Below are 6,721 nucleotides of genomic sequence, written 5' to 3' on the forward strand. Positions count from 1 at the left end.
CTGTCGCGGGGTGCGGCTGCCCCAGCTCGGGGCCAGGATCCGGGGACCCTGAGCGGGGGCTGCTGGGCTAAGAGTCGAGAGGGGCGTCTTGGGGTGTCCCGGGGCCCCGGCTCTCTCCCTAGAAAGCAGCTCTGGTCCACAAATTGCCCCAGCCCCGGGGAACCCCCGTCAGCCTTTCCTTGCACCCCGGCAGAAGTCGAGGATCACGGGGATCGAGGGCAGCCCCAAGACAAGGCCCTCCCTGTGCACATCGGGAAATTGAGGCCTGGAGACCAAGAACCAAGGCCAGGCACGGGCCAGTGGCGGAACCGGCCTGGGAGGGACCCGGGCCCTGGGAAAGGAGGGAGAGGAGCAGCCACCGCCCCTCTCTAACCTTCTGGTGGCTGCTCCTGAGGGCAGGGATGTCGCAAGGGGGACCAAACCCACGCGTGGGCTGTGTGCAGCCCAGGGGGCTCCAGGACCCCACCCTGAAGGTCTCTGTGGCTGGAACACAGCCCCCAGGATAAGGCCCAGTCTGCTCCCCGAGGCACTGAGAAAAACATCTGTACAGAAGTTGGTCAGTACCCTGGTGCAGTGGCTCACGCCTGTCATCCCAGCACTCTGGAGGCTGAGGCAGGAGGATTTCCATGAGTTTGAGGCCAGCATGGGCTACGTAGCAAGATGCTGTCTCAAGAAAACAAAACAAAACAAGTCAGTCAATACTATATAGCATGTTTGGCAATTTGTTCCCTTAATTCTCCTTCGGGGCTGTATAGTATCCCAGTAGGCAGGTGCATCTGCCTGTGGTTTTCCGGACCCCACTAGATGAGCACATAGGTTCTCTTCCGTTTTACCTTCTGACCTCAGTGCTAAGGGGAGCAGGCCAGCCTCCTGCAGGAGGTGACACTATCGCCACTAAAGATATCCTGAGTCTCCTTTCATAGGGAAGGCAGGTTAGGGCTGGAGCTGGGTGAGGGGCCCGGCCAGCCTACCCACAGGGAAGGACGCTGAGGAGGCCAGGCAGACTTCAGGGAAGTCTGGCTCCTCCGCCCTTCCCCGGAAGATGGGCGTGTCCTTGCCAAAGGGGCGTGTCCCCCAAAGCCCCACCCCCGCTGTGGCTGCCCCACCCCCTCCTCCACCGCGGGGTGGGGGGTGGGGGTGTCTCTGAACCTGGGGTGACCCGAACCTCACTGAGCAGCAAGAGCCTAAACCACAGCATGACAGGGTTTTTCCTTCCTTTTTGTATTGCGCTGTTTTGAGACAAGGTCTCACTGTGTAGCCTAAGCTGCCTTCAGACTCGTGATCCTCCTGCTTCGGCCTCCCAAGAGCAGGATGACAGACAGGCGCCCCAGCCATTTGTCTATGTTGACTCAGGGTCTCCTAAATGGCTCCGGCAAGACTGGGCTCCCCCATCTCCCCGCCTTCGCTCTTTCCTCCCCGATGTCTCAGGACCCAGGACATTGTCACCCCATCTTTCTTCCACCAGAAGACCCCATTCATTCCCTGACCCCCATCCCCTCCTCCACAGCCTCCTGGACCCCCGGAGAGGAAGCAGCCTTGCTGCCACCTTCCCCCTGCTCTCTGGGGCGGGGCTGTTCCTTCTGTCTGGGTCCCAAGATGAAGATGGCATGAAGCAGAGTGCTGGGGTGGCCACGCTGCAGCCAACAGGAAACCTGGAGGCCAGTGATCTACTGATATCTGGGGCATGTTTGTTACGCGGCACAGCCCAGTGATTTCTGACTGATACAGCAGTCGGCACCCAGAAGGTATGGACTGCAGCTACTCAGGATGGGGCCGGAGGGAGCAGGTGACAAGCAACAGGAAGTCACTGAAGGCAGGAACCCTGGGAGCTGCATTCCACAGCCGGAGACACTGGCTGAGACTCTTAAGAACTGAGGAGCTGGTACTGTTCTGTGTGTGTGGCTCAGCTAAAGGGCTCAGGAAACAAATACAAGGAGCTGTCCTGGCTGCTGTGCGTTGCATGGACGTGGACACAGGGAGAAGACGGCCACCCGCAAGCCAAGCACAGAGTCCCGGAACAGCTTGTCCCCTCTCTGCTCTCCCTGCTGCCTGCTCTTGACCTTGGCTTTCTTTTTCCTTTGGATTTGTTGGTTGGCATTTTTTTCTTTTTTGAGACAAGGCTGTAATATGTAGTTCAGGCTCGTTTTGAACACGCTTTGTAGCCCAGGCTGGCCTCAGACTTGAACTTCTGGAGGTCTTCCTGCCTCAGCCTTCTGAGTGCTTCGCCACAATTCCCGCAGAAACTGGATCCAAGGGGCTCAAAATTGCAACCGTTTCTTCTCTCTGTCCTATGAAAGAGAAACAAGGGTACACGCCAGGCACCAGCGCGCGGAGGCCCCACCCTGTGAGCCATCAGAAGCCAAGCCTGGGCACAGACACCTCGTCCCCACCCACACCCCAGCGCCTCACCGGGGAGCCCTGGGCTCCAGCCCTGGCCCGGAGAATCTGCTCTGTCCACAACCAGCAGGCCCAGCGAATGCGGCCCCTGCCCCTCTGGCAGTGGCTTCTGCAGAGAGCAGGTGACCAGTGTGACATTTTAGCCAAGTTTCTGCCACGGCCGTGCTGGGACCACAGGACGTGATGTCAGAGTGACTCAGGTTTTCCATCCAGCTCTGTCTGGGTCCCCGAAAACGTCCTGTTGGAGAAGCCTGACGGTGAATTTCTGACTTCCGCTGGAGACTCTCTCAAATAGCAAATCCACGGCTGTCAGGAGAGAAAGTGTAGGTTCCGGGAAAAGTGAAAGCCAGACGCGCCCCGTGTGAGCCCACTTCCGAGGACGCTGCCCCAGGGGTGGGTCCTGTTGGGGCTGTGGCCTTCGTGCCCTGTGTTCGAACCTCCGCGGGGCTCACCAGGGGCCTCTGTCCTGTACCAGCCCCTCCAAGGCCCTCTCCTGCTGCCCTCCGCCCCAGCTCACCGGCCTCTCTCCCTGTGCCTCCTTCACCCAGCACAGGGGCCTGGGTGTCACTGCGCCGTTGGACCAGGGCCCAGCCCGGCCAGCTGGTCTCCAACAGCGTGTGAGACTGGAGAATCTGCCCTCCCGTTTGTGGGTCTCCCCAGGAGATCGAGGGAGGGGAAGGGAGAAGAATTAAGATGTGCGGTGCGCACCCCCGTTATCCCAGCACCGCTCTGGAGGCTGAGGCAGGAGGAGCACCTCTGGTTCCAGAGCAGCCTGGGCTCTATAGTGGGTTCACAGCTGGGAGAAGGGTCTGGCTGGAGCGAGTGGCTCGTGGGATGTGACCTGGGCACCGTGTGGTGCCCCTGGCCCTTCTGCTTTCTCCGAGTCTTGCCTGCTTCCCCCGCCATCGTGTTTCCGGGCCCATGGCCACGGCCCTGCCGACCATGGGCAGAGGAGGGGCCTCGCTTCCCTTGTGAATCAGTACTGGGATTGGACCCGCAGCCTTCACTCCGAGCTCCATCTCCCCCCCATTTTTATTTTGAGCCAGGCCCTTGCTAGGTGGCAGAGGTGCCCAGGCTGGGCTCAAATTTGCCACTCTCCTGCCTCGGCCTCCCGGAGTGTGGGGGGCCATGGACAGACAGGCACCACCCAGCTTGGCTAAGATGAAGGCAAAGGTGAGAACTGGTGGCCGCCTTCGTCTTTCATGCGCACACCTGTGTGGGACAGGGCTGTGCCGCCTGCAGCAGCAAGCATGACAGGGTCATGATCCCTGTCCCTCGGGACATCTTTGCCTGTCTCGAGCCATGCTCTGTACCCCTGGCAAGATTGTCCCTCCCGACCACTGGCTCTGAGAGACTACAGCCCCCTGTCCCAGGTCATCCCGCTAGGAAGTGGCAGAGTCGGAACTTGAACTCGGGGCTGTCTTGCTCCAGAGCCCTTTGCCACAGGGCTGCTGTGCCTCTTGCCCTGTAGGTGGGCACAAGTGTCGGTTAAGGGGATGAAAACAGTGCCCAGGGGTCCCTCAGGCAGCCGGGAAGCTCTGGACATGCGTTGTAGCGCCCAGACCTTGACGGGGGATCGGAATCATCGGAGCAGGAGGGAGTGGAGAGGCACCCTTTGTACAGTGAACAAGAGACACTGACATTGCTCGGACTGCCCAGCCCTGCCCCCGGGAGCCTTCCGGAAACGCAGTCATTCAAACTGGGGCTGGCACTGCACACCTGTCACCCCAGCACTCGAAAGGCTGAGGCAGGAGGATCACAAGTTCAACCCAATCCAGGCAATTTAATGATTTGGTGATACTGTCTCAAAATAAAACATAAAAAACAGGACTGGGGAGGTAGCTCTGTGTAAAGGCCTTGGGTTCCGTCCCCAGTACTATGCAAAAACAAAAACAAAATAAAAGAAAAATCCAAGGAATAGCTGGTCACAGTGGCACACACCTCTCATCCCAGCACCCAAGAGGCTGAGGCAGGAGGATTTCTGTCATGAGTTCAAGGCCAGCCTATGCTACCTAGTAAGACCTTGTTCTACAGACTAAAGCAAACAACAGAAAATCTGAGAAAGAAGAGAGAGCACAGAGTTTCAAACAGGGGTCCCGAGCTGGCGACAGGCTCTCCGAGAGGCACAGCACTGGAGCCTCTATGGAGCTGAGGTTATATCCAAAGTGCATTTACTGACACCTGACAAGGGGGCTGCATCACTGGGGCCAGGGACTGAGCTGTGTGAACCTTTGATTGTTATCTGGGTTACTTGGGCCTGGGCTTCGTCTCTATACACTGCCTTCTACTCCCAAAGAATTCAAAACCCCTCCTTTCATGGCCTGCAGAGGACTCGATGGATTCTTTTGGAATTAATACAACTGGCGTAAGGCTCCAGGCTGAAATCATAGCTATGGAGGGGCTGCCTGGAAGTTGGTCCCTTCAAGTAACGGGCAGTTGTCTTTGGTTTTTTTGTTTTGTTTTTTTTGTACCGGAGATCGAATTCGGGACCTTGCACTTGCCAGGCAGGCAGTGGAACCACTGAGCTAAATCCCCAGCCCTGGTTCTTGTTTTCTGAGACAGAGTCTTGTTATGTAGCCCAGGCTGGCTTTTAACTCACTGCGATCCTCCTGCCTCAGCCTCCCAAGTGCTGGGATGAGAGCACTGTGCCACCACACCATTAGAGTGGCTTCTTCTTTGTCTGTAAGCAGCCCCTGCATTGCTGCTGTCCTTAGGAAGCCCGCTGTGGGCAGGGCCAGCTGCTGGGGACCCGTCCCTGCACGTGGCATATGAAACCACCCCTGGCTCTCTGAAAGTCTGGGCTGCGCAGCAAGGAAAGCAGAAGCCCTGGGTCCTCCTCCCCACACCTGGCCAGGGTTGGGCCGGCTCCCTCCTGACTCCTGTCCCCGCCCAGCGCTGCCTCTCCTCTTGCCGGCTCCTGGGCTCTGACTCAAGGTCAAGGAACAAACAGATAAACCCTTCCCTGGAGCTGAGTTCAATTCCCAGTCAGGGCCAGGGCGCTCTGCTGCCTGGGGATGTGGAGAAGAAAATTTCTGCAGCCATAGAATGGGTAAAAATGTTCTGTAGGCAGAAAAGAGGCCGAGGAACGACCCAATCCGGGAGGCTTGGGAGGGGGCGGGAACATTCCTGTAGCTACGACAACGTTTTCTCTCTGCCGGGGACAGCCAGGTGTGGGATAGGGCACGCAGAACGGGGGACAGCGTGACATGAACTCAAGGGTAGGGCTGAGCAGGAAGCCGAGACGTAGGCTCTTCCTAGGCATTGGGTCAAGGTGAACCCGCAGCAACAGCCGTGAACTTGCTGGATGTCATCCTAGAGGGAGGAACCCGGAGCTCAGAGCAGCCAACCCTGGCCAACTCGGGAAGGGCCTTCTAGGCAACAGCAGGGATTTCAGACGCCATGCAGAGGGTCTCGGGAGCCATGGGAGGTCCAAGAGGGAGAGCAGAGCTGTTAGGCTTTTATTTCCAAAAGACAGCTCTGGCTGCTCTGTGTGTGTGGCCTGGAGGTGGGAAGGCCGGTGCTGCCATCCACGTCGCTGGCCAAGCAGGTGGCAGCAGGGCACAGAAGGCAGGTGTGCCAGAGCGGGACTGGCCACTGCCCAGCCCCTATCCCTGTGCCTGGCCCCGCCGCGGGTCTCCAGGCCTCGGTCCCTTCTGAGTGGTCCCTGGACACTTCCTGCAAATGCTCAGGTCTCCGGCCGAGATTCCAAGCCCTGGAACTGAGGTGGGGCCCCTCTGTGCTGGGCGGGCACACGGGGAGGGATGGGGCAGTGGCTGGATGGGCGGTGGGTGACAGGACAGGGATCCGAAGACCAGAGGGTGGGAAGTGGGGCACTGGAGGGAGTGAGATGGGTGGAGACTGATAAAGCAACGAAAAGAGGCCAGGCCTGGCAGCACATACGGGTCATCCCAGCAGTGGGGAGGCTGAGGCAGGAGGATCGCTTTGAGAGTTGAGGCCAGCCTGGGCTTACATAGTGAGGCTGTCTGGGATAACAAAGGAAAAGAACAGAAAGGAGACAGAGGGCTCTGTGGGGACGGGAGTTGGTGCAGGAAGAGGGAGTGGGATCCCTGCTGTAACTCCTCCCTCTGAGCCTCAGTTTCCCACTCTCCTCCCTACTTTGGGGGCTGCAACCAGGGTGAGGGGGTGCCTTCTCCGGGCTCCCCCCCAGCTCCACCTTGTGGCCCTGTGCTCCGTGTGGGGTTCACTCTTCTGATGGTCAGTGATCGGGTGTTTGGGGTTGGAGTAGGAGTCTGCGCCCTCTGCTCGCCCTCCCCCTCCCCCGTGCCCCCCCCAAGAGCGGGGCGGGACCAGGCTGGGGGCCCGG

At 59.1% G+C, this 6,721-nt stretch overlaps 2 long non-coding RNA genes across 3 annotated transcripts in view; one reads left to right on the forward strand and one right to left on the reverse strand.

Moving 5' to 3' along the window:
- Positions 1–6,721, forward strand: part of LOC104864417 — a 17,196-nt gene that overhangs the window by 3,372 nt on the left and 7,103 nt on the right. The gene's annotated exons all lie outside the window — the stretch shown is intronic.
- The window catches only part of LOC104864418, a 6,035-nt gene continuing 1,468 nt past the window's right edge, over positions 2,155–6,721 (reverse strand). The window contains exon 3 of one of the 2 annotated variants that reach the window (XR_004515400.1): positions 2,155–2,635. This is a non-coding gene — a long non-coding RNA (uncharacterized LOC104864418). Of the gene's footprint in view, positions 2,704–6,721 lie in introns of both variants that reach the window. The other variant, XR_780883.2, reaches the window with a different exon arrangement.

Source organism: Fukomys damarensis, unplaced genomic scaffold, assembly GCF_012274545.1.
Source record: "Fukomys damarensis isolate Sample0158 unplaced genomic scaffold, DMR_v1.0_HiC HiC_scaffold_36, whole genome shotgun sequence".
Lineage (NCBI taxonomy): Eukaryota > Metazoa > Chordata > Mammalia > Rodentia > Bathyergidae > Fukomys > Fukomys damarensis.